General features: G+C 32.8%; 1 long non-coding RNA gene across 1 annotated transcript; it reads right to left on the reverse strand.

The window, feature by feature from the left end:
• Positions 1-581: 581 nt before the first annotated feature.
• On the reverse strand, positions 582-12642 carry LOC133183261 (uncharacterized). Its single transcript, XR_009720611.1, has 3 exons — positions 12542-12642; positions 12231-12328; positions 582-921 (listed from the first exon to the last, which is right to left on the reverse strand). It is a non-coding gene; the product is annotated as an uncharacterized LOC133183261 (long non-coding RNA).
• Between the last annotated feature and the right edge of the window lie 521 nt (positions 12643-13163).

Consider the following 13163-nt stretch of genomic DNA (forward strand, 5'->3'; position numbering starts at 1 on the left):
ATCTAAAAAATATTTAGCAATTTCTTACTTGCATGATTTAAAAAAATCTGCAATCTAACATTATTTAAAAAAAAAATTCAACACATTTTCTAATTTTCAACAAATTCAATGCACTATGAGACGATTTAACATTTCTTAACCACATACACTGTACTTAAAGTGCAATATACATGCATTATACTGTATGTTAGATCTTTACAGTTTTTTTCAAGTACTCTAATAGTATATGAAATATGAAGATTACCAACACTGATCAAGCTTTAAAGTCCATTGAAACAATACATAATTAGAGCAGAGCAAACACAGACCTCTAAAAACACCAGGTGCAATGGAGGAGAAAGCATTTCCTGCCATGTGCTCCTTGACATGATTGGGCAAATGGAAAAATCCACAAACATTCAGTGTAAACAATTTTGATGAAAAACATTAGTCAACATTCAACTTAATGATCGATTGAATTTGCTATAACAATTAATTTACACGTAAGTGTACACACATGTATGCATACTAGATGAATTATTTCACAATATCCAAAATTGGACAATAATAGTTTCTAATCTAGCAAGACAACAGGAAATTTTCATTTATTTACTACTTAAATTACATGAAACTATTGAAGTCTATGAGATACAAATTATATCTAAAAATTATACACATTTTAACAAGTGTTTACAGTTTAGTGTATTTATTATACACAAATGATGACTTAGTAATTATGACTTACTAGTAAAGTCCACAGATTGACTTCCAGATTTCAGCTCAAAGGCTTGAAGATTTTTAGTGGCTCTTTCACCATTTTTTTTTTCACTGAATATTTTCATTTTTATTTTCAAGACGCTGTTTTTGTTGAGGTCTTTTAGCAGTTTGATGCAATCCAAGAACTCCAAGGGCAATTTAAGAACTCCTGAATTTCTTTCTTACCTGGAAAAAATGAAAATTTAAAAGTTTAAAATATATTCAACTTACATGAAGGAAACTAGTAAAACTAGTGATAATGTAATAGACCTTTCAGATGTTCCAAAGCAGCTACATGTATCTAATTAAAAAATATAAAGTTTGAAGTATTTAGAGTCACCTGTATTCTAAACAAGGGATATGTGTATTTCACAGACAGATGAATGAATAGACTGATCACTATAGAGCACCTTAGTCTTTTTTCAATAATCTTTATATTAGTGAAAATCAAATAGGAACTAGAGTGTTTCAAGGAATGTATATGTCACCTGCTAGGTATTGTCATTAAAGAGGTAAATAAATCTAAGAGTGATCAGCTATTAATTTAATATTAGCATGGAGGTTCAAGCATTTGCCTGCAAGGAAAAAAAGGATCCAAAAGTATTTAAAAGACTGGGATAGAATCTGGCAATCAAAGAAAATATGGTTCCCCAGTCCTCAAATGAATAATTTAATTGAAATTATGAGGAATAACTATTTATCATTTTATTAATACACATGTAGGTGCTTCCAACAATCCTCAAAGGAAAGGAATTTCAGACTGTCTTTACTTTAATTGTCACTTTGTCAGTCAACACGATTCATTGTGGAATACTGATCCCAATGTATTTTCATAGTATTTAAATATAAGTTTGTGTGGTAACTGAATTTCATACAGTTTCAAAGTATAGTATCATGAGCTCAAAAACATATATAAATGCTAATTATCAAAACCCTGCCTCTCAAAATTTTGGAGATATAAGGTGTGACAGACGGACAGACAGACACCAGGTAAAGTGATCTCTAAGTGTTGTTCTGCTCTGCAGTTGACACAAAAATGAATGTTAGTCAATTTTTTACCATGTATATCACTTCAGTGATGAAAGGAATGCTGAAGTGGTAAGTCTATCCTAATTATTTGAAAATACGGCAACCCCATTGGTCAGAATATAATACATATGCTGTCCAGCCTTAATTTCATTGGCATAAAGCAGCACAAAATACGATTTGATTGGATGGTGCAACTTGTTTTTCTAGGGGGTGCTGTTGCAACCCTGGAAAAGAAAACAGGACTGGGGCTTGCCCCTAGGGGGCACTTACTGACCGGAAGTAAACAAACAACAGAAATAGCAATACACTAGAAATATGTCCATAGGACATGTATGCCCGCCGAGTGTATAGTAATGCAACATGAAATTTTGTGTTAGTGTATGAAGTTTGATGAGAATATCTTGAAAAGTTTCTTTAAAATTGAAATTGAAATCTAAAAAAAATGGATATAGATGATAAATTCTCACCAAATTATGCATAGATGCATAGCCTTAGATATCAATATTTTAAATGGTTTTAAAACCATGCAAAATGCAAATTGAAGGAAAGTGAGGTCAAGGTCACAGGAAAGGTCAAAAGTTTTTGAAATAGTTGAAAAGGTCTTACTAATTATATATGTATCAGCATATTAAGTTTGATAAAAAATATCTTGAATGATTTCTGTAAAACTGAGCTAGTCACAAGCGTGGCGCCATGGTTAGAGGGTCTGCTCTAGAGTCGCGAAGTAAGGAGTTGATCCTTATGTCGCAGGTTTGAATCCCACCGTGGGACATGGAGACCAGTCCTTCGGATGAGACCTTATAAACCAAGGTCCCATGTCACAGTAGGTGCTGGCATGAAAAAGACCCCTCACTGCTCAATGGCCATGAGTGCAGAGTATATAGGACAGAATTTGCAGCTTTGAACTGGCAAGTGGTGGCGTCTCCATATGAGTGTAAAATTCTCGAGAGGGACTGCAGATTACCTGTAATGATTGACCAAAATCCCTACTAGGCTTTAAACTCTTCATTCTTGACCTGTATTTTGTCAAATAAGATTTTTCCAGTTAATTAAGGTAAAATTACTAATTGTTAAAACAGTAAATTATGTCATTAATTAACCTTGTATATCTCTACAATTTTCTGATAAGAAAATTATACCCGATAGATGCAATATAATCACCCTTTGCCTGCCTCTAAATTAAATTATGAAATTTTGATAGATTTTGATCTAGTAAGCAATTATTTAAAACAAGGTTCTTTTAGAGGTGCCTAGGGTCGAAATTCATAGAAAAAAACCTACAAAAACGTGAAAACCTATTTCTATCATACTGGTTTATATTTATTACAAATGTCCTCATAGTCAGCATAGCCCAGAACGATAGACCGCAAACTCTCACCATAAACATTTTTAGTGTCCTGGTTCAAAACCACTTGTTGGCACATTTTTATTTTTTCAAACTTTTTACCTGTATAAACACTAAAGAACGAGTGCACTTATGGGCCCTGGTAAAATGTGAAAAAATGAAGAATTAAATTAAGCATAATTTTCCATCTCAGATCATTAATTGATATATAAACCATAAGATTCAACAAATTTTATCGATGAAATTCATGAATATACAAAGAGCAAAGCCATACAATGTGGTAGGGGTCAGCCGACATTTGTGATTTTCTATAGTAAATTGAGGATGGTCAATCATTTCAAAGCTTTTGTTTATTGTCAGCCTAACATTGTACAAACTTGTGCGATTGACAAAAAATGCATTATACATTTATAAAACTTGTGTGAAAGTAGGAAATTTGTACATGATTAGGCTTGTACTTAAAATATTAAAAATGCATGAAAAGTTCAATGTTTTTCCTATAACAAGCAAGAGCTATTTACCTGTATGACCTATGTTGAACCCACCCGTGGAATAAATTATTTAAAATACTGGTAGTCACGTGAGTTCTACCCAGGTAAACATTCCTCAAAGATGCTCACTGTAAAACATAACCACGTTTTGTATCATTATATCGAAGTCAAGCCGCATAGAGAAGTTTGTATGTATTTGGTTTTAGGAACACGGGATGGTTAGGAGAGTTTAGTGTCATTAAAATGTCATCATAAATAAAAGTGTCAAACATTTTTAACATTCATGCAAGACAATGGTACTGGTATTGAAAGCCACCTAAATACACTTTTTTTCATTTTAAAATTTAAAGGAACTAATGTTAATACTTATTGTATTATTTCAAATGCAAGCATGCAAATTTCTTAGTTTGATCACTATGGATACAGGTATCTATACAACTTCATTCAATTTTTTTCTCGGGTAAAATAGCACAAGAAGTATCATTCGGCAAACGCGCCTGTCAATGATCCACCATCAGATTGTTCAAGTGTCTGATTTAAATGTCTCCTCCCCTTGATTTAAATGAACGAAACTCAAAATAGGTTCGGTACGACTTTTCCGGATTTGGGGTATCTATAGGCATTTAAAAAACTTCATTTGTTTCAAATCCATGCTGATTTAGGTGATGTTTTAATGTGCTTTTAATTAGAAATGTCCACTTGTGTTTAACTATTACCAAAAGAGAACAATTTGGTAATACATTCTAAAGTAATATGGCACTGAAAAAGGGCCCATTAAGCATTGCTTAAGTGCACTTGTCCTTTGATTTTTTAATACAGGCTTTTGCATTTTACTTAATATATTTTCTTCCTTAAATGCATGTTTGGTGTTGATATAAAAGACATCTATGGAAATGCAGATCATAAATTCTCTTTAACTAAACGCAATCAACCGGAACTAAACCTCATTGTAAGCACACTTTGTTCGAGGACATGAATCACTCACTTTGTGTTACTCGATACTGCAGGTGTCATGAAAAAAAAATCATGCCAAGCAATAATTGCTGTGTTTGCCTTTCAAGAACATAATGACGTGTAATAGTACTGTTGTGCCAGTGGGAGAGATACTGTTCTATGCAGAGTAGATGCAGTTCATTCCTCGGGAAAAATGTGTGCATTGGCAATATGTTATGCTAAAAATGCATGAGGGTTTTCAGATTAGAAAAGAATGTGGTAAGGTCAGTTAAGGTTTTATGTCCCATTGCCATTACTCAGTCAGACATCAAGAATGACCCTCAAACAAAGGAAGTATCATTCTGTAAATACTGAGGTAGGATCACATGAACACACAGTTGAGTAGAATGAAATATATCGAGATAACAATCAGTATTCAAGCTCAAAAGCCCATCAAAAAATATAAAATAGGAGCAGAGCAAATACGGACCTCCAAAACATCAGAGGTGGGATCAGGTGCCATGGAGGAGTGAGCATCCCCTGCAGACCAGTCACACCCGCTGTGTGCTCCTTGTCATGACAGGGAAACAATAGAAAAATCCATACACAATTCAGTGTGTAAATAATGGCCTAACAATAAGTATGAAAAACATCAGTCAGCATTTTACTTTATGATAAATTGTATTTGCTGACAAGGTCATTGTATCGACCATAGCACTTACAAAATGATGACTTTAAACAAGACTGCTGATATTCTTGTTTCAGCAATTTGTTTGTCAATAACTTACCTCCTTTTAAAAATTGTTCATACATAGAAGATGCTCTTGCGAATCGAATCAACTGAGAGATATAAACCCCGTATGCAGGTGATGAAGGTATATTGCTGAATAAGTAAGGGAAGTTGACGATTAAAAAGTTAAAGTCATCACGTTTATCATAAAGCTTGGTTGTTAGATTACCATTAATGTAGAACTAAAGCAATACCTGAGAAACAAGAAACTACACACATGTGACCTAAAGTCAGTGACCGGAACATATATCGGTAAGCTTTTTCTAAAGACTGAAACCAATATTGGTCCTATAGGTCAACTCACATTTTTAACTAGAAGTGTTCCTTTGATATACTATATTTTACTTAATTTCTATAGACTTACTATACCCTGAAAAAAAAAGGAAAACAGGAACTACCTGTTTAAATGACCCCGACCACCGAGGTTAATCTAAAGTTTGTCCCTGCCTACCTGAAAAACAGACTGCCTCGGGCAGTCAGTAATTTCCAACTCTGGTTATGAGATGCTAAATGTTTAATATTTACAATTAAATGCTTATATTTACATTTTTAAATTCATGATAGATTGAGAAAGTCGATAAAATCATTTCTATATACTGTATAGGGGGAAAATAACTCGCGGTGTTAATATTCGCTATATTCATGGTGTGAATAAATCCGTGAATTCAAGAAACAGTGAATAAGTTTTCAATAACCTACATGTTTTATTTGGAAATTTGAGAATAGACTACAATAGGTAAATATACGTGCAGTGCATGGTCATTTCAGTAATTACGAATCGTACTTGTCATTCAATTATTTTAATTATCACGCTTGACATTAATTTAGATCACCCAGCAGATAATAACCTGTATTTGTAAAAAAAAAAAAAAAACTGTTTTAATAGTCAACGTTACATGTTTCATCAATCAAAACACTAGGGTCATGGGTTTTGAATACCCATACGTAACTATGTTACGACGTGTATTTGTTACCTGCATTATCATGTTTTTATCGACATTTTGGTTTTAAAAAATCATTCAAATAACTATCGAACTTGCTGATGTATATATAAATCTACCCTGTTGTTCGTGAAGTGAATACATAATACTGATTAATGCCTTCTAGCTATGCTATGGATTAAACGGATATAGACATTGAAGGGAGGTACATGTAACCTTAGTTATATACCGATTCCGCGAATTCAACAAACCGCGATCGCATCAAAGGGGAGAAAAACATGAAAATTACAACCCCTGAAATTAATCCCCTATACAGTACTTCAACCGAGAAATTAGTTGAAACTGGTTCCAGAAAAGAAGCTGAAAATGTTCAATAGTTTACAGACAATACTTGACACATGATGACTGAACAAGAACAGATAGCAATAAGTAATTTAAATGACTCAGGTGAATTATAACCTGTTCAATCTTAGATCCATCTTTTTTCTAATACGAGGGTTGATCCAAAAGTTCATGGAATTTAATTATTTCTAAAATTTTATTGTGATTTGATGAAAGCAAACAATAGGCATATTTATAATACAGAGTCATTATGCAACAATACTGGAAAATTTTACCACGTTCCAATTACCAATAAGGTCACATGAGCTTTCTGAACACTGATAGTTGTAAAATCGGGGGGAGACTTCGACGTAACGTCAAGTTAAGTATGTCATGTCATGTTATAGGAGCATCTCACCCTCATGTTCAATTCAACTAAGTAATTCTACAGAATATTCTGCCTTTTTCTCCTTTTTTCTCTCAAGAAAAGCCTTGGTATCCACCAATCGACTAATCTTTATATTACACTCATATTTCAAAAATATACTCCCCATCTTTCCATATGATGTTCCAATTTCAGTAGCAAAGTCAAGCACAGTACGTCAGCGGTCAACATCCATCAACGCTTAATTTGTCTACGAGAAAAACAGACCCTCCAAAAGCAGCCACACCTTTAATCAACCTCCATGTAAGTTCTATTGTTCTTAAATTTCTCACGCCACTGGAAAATCAGTTGCTAAATGCATTTTTCTCCAGCCTGTATCAGTAGTATACCCCTTTAAGTCAGAGTGTTCCTAAGATGAGCGAGATATGAGGCCTCAAAGTTGGCGTCTAGAAAGGAGAAGAAAAAAAAAAGAATAATAATCTTAACCATCAGAATCAGTAGAAGGTCTTCCGTTGTGACGGAAGACCTTAATAAGAAGAAATTCCATGAACTTTTGGATCAATCCTCGTACATGTCAGTCATTAAATTTATATAATATACAGTATGCATAAGGGAGACCAAATGTATTATTACTGCATTAAGGAGACCAACCACTATCCATATGTAAATCAGTATTCAACCACTTTCACTAATAAAAAAATAAAATATGAAGAAATTCCATGAGCATTTGGATCAACCCTCGTACATGTCAGTCATTAAATTTATATAATATACAGTATGCATAAGGGAGACCAAATGTATTATTACTGCATTAAGGAGACCAACTACTCTCCACATGTAAATCAGTATTCAACCGCTTTCACTAATAAATAAAAAAAAATATGAAGAAATTAGTGATGAGACATCAGTTAATTTTCATAATCGATCATCGGTTGGAATCGGTTACTGCTTCTGATGCGATTTCACCGATTATAATCAGATTTCTTCATAGTTTTGTATACAAAAAGCAGACTATTACAATAATTTCATTTATTTCTTTAACATGAATATATAAAATACATAATATATTATTTTCTTTGTTGTTTTGCTTCTTTTACACTTTCTAGACCTAAAAATATTTACAGTGGACACCCAACATGGCTGCATGCCTACACTACTAAGTCAGAAACGTACTGACATTCCCATTTTTTACTGATAAACTTAGACAATTACTGACAATGTGCTGTCTTTACTGCAAAACTTAGACAGTTACTGACCCTTTTACTGCCGGTGCTGATAAACTTAGAAAAGTGCTGACAATCTTAGTTACATGAAATGGATTCATTTGCTACTTTGCAGGGTGAAAATCAATGTGGCCACTTGTTAAATATACAATCTTTATTGTTATTATTAGTATTGTTTTTTATTCATTTGTTTCAGTTTTGATTAATATTTTATACCGTTCTTTTTTTTTCTTTATAAGATTAAGACTATACATGATAGGTCCCTAACATCTCCTGTGCCGAGTTGCCGTTCGTGTCTCTCTCTCTCTCTCCAAAAAAAATCAATATTGATCCAGGTGAAGTGAATGAAGATACTTTAGATACAGTCAGTATAAATCCGACTGAGAATAAATTTTTATTCTTCTAATCTTGTTGTATGTAAATTGATTTCGAATAATTATTCTTAAATTGTTCGTCAAAAGTTCAGATTATATACGGTAACTTTGAATTATGTTCAGTTTTTTTTAAGTTGATAAACAAACTTTACATGCATCTTCAAAATGTTTATCATCTATGGTAAATGCAAGCGAAAACACATTCATTTTAATTGTTCTCTCACTTTACCATAGCTTGAAATGTACGTCGCACACTAACCCAACTTAACAGAAAATATTAGAAAGAAACCCCTGAAAACCATATTTTTGCAACACTTTAGTAGTTATTAAATTATTATTTTTTGTTTGTTAGAAATTGCAGATAAATCTTAAAAGTTTGTGTCTTTCCAGAACTTTGCTTTTTACATGTTATTTTTAATTGATACTTGATAAATCATTTTAATTTATCTCATATAAATCTAGTAGTATTTTTTATTTAGAATAACAATATTTATTCTAGAAAGAGGGTGAGAGATGTGTGTTAAATTGCTCAAAATTGTGTTGAAGAACAGAGATGTCTACCCGTCACTGTAATGTTGCATAACTAACTTCCTGTGATATCCGCGGCGAGTGCCCTTCTGTATAATGCAGCAGTGACACCTATTGTCTTATTTCCTCGCTACCGTACACACTCGGATCGCCTCAGGCGATTTCTTCTACACAAAGGTGCTTCACAGAGTTTCCGATTGTGAGTTCAATAATTCTGTAATTCTGCTAGTTATCAACTAACAGACTTGAAACATTTTGAAAGAGCAATAAGCACAGTATTACTGTAAAATCAAACCAGTTTATATACTGAACAAAGTATCATTTTCAATCCAAATTGAGTTAAAATAGACATGCATATGATATTTTTTTTTTTCAAACCGCTGATTTTTTTTTAATAGATCATTTATTTATTATCACTTAATTCCAAATGAGTTGCCGTGCATTACAAATCATAACAGTAACAATTGACGTTTGGATTAAGAAATACGATTTACAAGTGCAGCTGAATAGAAGGACATTGACCCTAAATAAATCTCTCAGGTGGGGATCCAGAAATTCAAGATATGGAAATCAACTCTCATGTATTCTATTCAAAAGAATAAAATGAGCAATAACTAAATCAATGAATACTAAGGATCAATGAGTAAATACAGGACATTAAGGGGGAAAAACAAACTGTATAAACTTTAAAACATTCATTAAAATCATCCTTTTTCCGGGGTGGGGATGGGGTGTGTGCCTAACTTTTCAATATATATTTTCTTTCTAATGCTGGAATTAGCGTATGTTTGAGTGTAAAGCAACACAAATTGAGGGGGGGGGGGGGGGGGCAGCATCTACGTCAAATTTAATGTATGAAAATTACACCAAAATGTCTATTCTCAGAAAGGGGGGCATCCGCATACTGCGGGTCTGAAATATTGTTATTCAAAATTAAATGCATATAATACATCTAATAAGACAGTTTTATTTTTTCATACATAAATAAACAGAAAGAGGGAGTACACGTAAATTAAAGAAATAAGAAATAATAATATTTTTTTTATAATCAGTAGAAAAAGATCACTGTAAAACGCCATGATATTTCGCTAATAAATTCAACTAAAATAGTTTATAAATTGCTAATCTGCTGAAAGGTTTTGGAGTTTTATGTTTTCCTTATGAAATATTTTTAGATAAATAATTCTACTATACATTGATCATAGGAGCTTTATAAAAATATCATTGTGGCATAGTTAAAAAATTATTTAATTTTTGAAAATCAAATAAACCCTCTTTTAAATTAGAAAAAAAATCAATTTCACACATCTGCAGTCTCCCCGAGAGCGAGAACAATAGGGACAGTAATTATCAGTAAAAGTCAGCACTTGTCTAAGTTTTTCAGCAGGGACAGTAAATGGGTCAGTAATTGTCTAAGTTTTGCAGTAAAGACAGCACATGGTCAGTAATTGTCTAAGTTTATCAGTAAAAAATGGGAATGTCAGTACGTTTCTGACTTAATAGTGCTAGCGGCAGAAAACGAACTTCAAAAAGTTGTGGGGAGAATTGATCACTCTATATTTAAGGTAAATGTTGACTAAGTTGCATATTTTATATCTCAAATAAAAGATACAATTAATATTTTTTGAATAAAAAGAATCAGCTGATTGATCAAACCAAAGAGCAAACACAGATTTGGCAGAAAAAAAATTCACCCGGGGGTAAATTGAATGGGTCAGTCGGGTTATTACAGGAAACAAAAATAATTTTTTTTAGGCCCTATATATGCATCTTCGGTTCTTAATCACCTCTGCTTCGTGCTAGTTGGCTAGTATCAGATGCAGATGCCATTTTCTTTCATTAAGAAGAAATAAATTTTAAACCAGAAATGGATAATTCCGGAATGTATTGTATTAGAAGTATGTTTCCGATGATCGATTATGAAAAACTATAATCGATCATCGGAATCGGTAGCAATCGATGTTTTCTGATTATCGGTACAACACTAGAAGAAATTCCACGAACTTTTGGATCAACCCTCGTACATGTCAGTCATTAAATTTATATGATATACAGTATGCATAAGGGAGATCAAATGTATTATTACTGCATTAAGGAGACCAACTACTATCCACATGTAAATCAGTATTCAACCACTTTCACTAATAAATAAATAAAATATGAAGAAATTCCATGAACTTTTGGATCAACCCTCGTACATGTCAGTCATTAAATTTATATAATATACAGTATGCATAAGGGAGACCAAATGTATTATTACTGCATTAAGGAGACCAACTACTCTCCACATGTAAATCAGTATTCAAAATTTGAGATTTTAATACCCTAATAATTTACATGTTTAGTTACATGAACTAAATCTATTTACCTTTGTCATAATGCAAGAACTGTTTTACATTCAGCCAACTTTAACATTACACATGCATACAGTGTATGCCATGCATTAGGAAGACCAGATGCATTATTTCAACATTAAAGAAACCAACTACAATGGAACAATTAGACAGTATTCCAAAATGTTTATTCCAATACCATAGTAATTTCCCTTAATTTGTTTGTATTTAGATGACTTAAATCAATTTATCTCAGCCAGAATTGGAACAAAAAAACTAATCATAAAAGTGGCCAAACACATGAACAGACAGATGGACATGATGATTCCTATGCTTATATACACCCAAAGTTGCCAAAGTAGAGCAGATGCAGTGGTTAGAGGTCTACTCTAGAGTCGCAGAGAAAGAAGCTGATCCAAACATCGCGAGTTTGAATCCCACTGTGGGACGTGGAGACCTGTTCTTCAGATGAGACAGAGGTATTAACCGAGGTCCCATGTCACAGTAGGTGCTGGTTCGATAAAGATCCCTCAATGCTCAATGGCCGTAAGTGCTGAGTATTGGACAAAAATTTGCAGCTCTCCACCGACAAGTGCTGGCGTCTCCATATGAGTGAAAAATTCTCAAGAGGGACGTTAAACAACAAACACTATACACCCAAAATTTTGTTTGCAGAAGATTTTGTGATACATGCTTTACAAGTATACATATTGTTCATAAGGGAATAAAAATGCTATAATATATCATTAAGGAAAGCAACTGAAATTAAATGTGCACTTCTAATTGAACTAAACAAAATTACCCTTTGTCAGAATGTAGATTTATAAACAGGAAGGCTGTTTTTCTTCATTTTTTCCATGTCAGATTCAGACTGTTCTTGAAAAAATTCTGGCATACACCCTGTAAAAGTGAACAGTGCAGATAATAAAGAGCTTCTAAATAAACTGCATAATATTTAAATGATCCACTTAAAAGGGATAACAAATGCATTTAACTCCATCAAGGAGACCAACTGATATCCATATATATATAAATCAGAACATGTATTTTAATTGTGATATTTTAATATCCTAGTAATTTACATGTTTAGTTTCATGAAATAAATCTATTTACCTTTGTCCAATGACTAATGAGCACAAGCACTGATTTTTCCTCTTTTTTCTTAACGGAATCACCAGGGCCAGTCTGCGGTCCATATGATTCTGGCATATGTACACTCTGTAAAATGCATATTTGTACCATGTACAGGCATATGAACAATATTTCTATACTACATACATGCATCATTAAACTTAATAATCTTTTTTTTCCAAAATTCATTATTAATAGTGTTTTGCTGTTAGCAAAATTCAACAAAAACTATACCGTATATATACTTGCCTATAAGGTGGTCCACCTATAAGTCAGTTGTATTTTTTGAGGTTATTTTGGAGGGATTTGCTATTGACCCACTTATAAATCGGTACAACTTTTTGCCAGAATCAATTGACAATTTCAAATCAATGCTCTGATGGTTTAACCTGGTTTCAAAATACTAATCTTTTTATGACTCACCTATAAGCTGGACATAGAGTATATACAGTACCTGCATTATACATGCATTAGGAAGACCAAATGCATTATTGCAATATTAAAGAGACCATTGTGGCAAATGAAATCAATGCATGAATTGTATTCAAAACTACGGGTGTACTAATTTGTCTGAAGTATATCATGATATAATGTGATACACAAA

The sequence above is a fragment of the Saccostrea echinata genome, unplaced genomic scaffold, assembly GCF_033153115.1.
Source record: "Saccostrea echinata isolate AGI-Se365-2 ecotype Australia unplaced genomic scaffold, CSIRO_AGI_Sech_v1 ptg000009l, whole genome shotgun sequence".
In the NCBI taxonomy this organism is placed as follows: domain Eukaryota; kingdom Metazoa; phylum Mollusca; class Bivalvia; order Ostreida; family Ostreidae; genus Saccostrea; species Saccostrea echinata.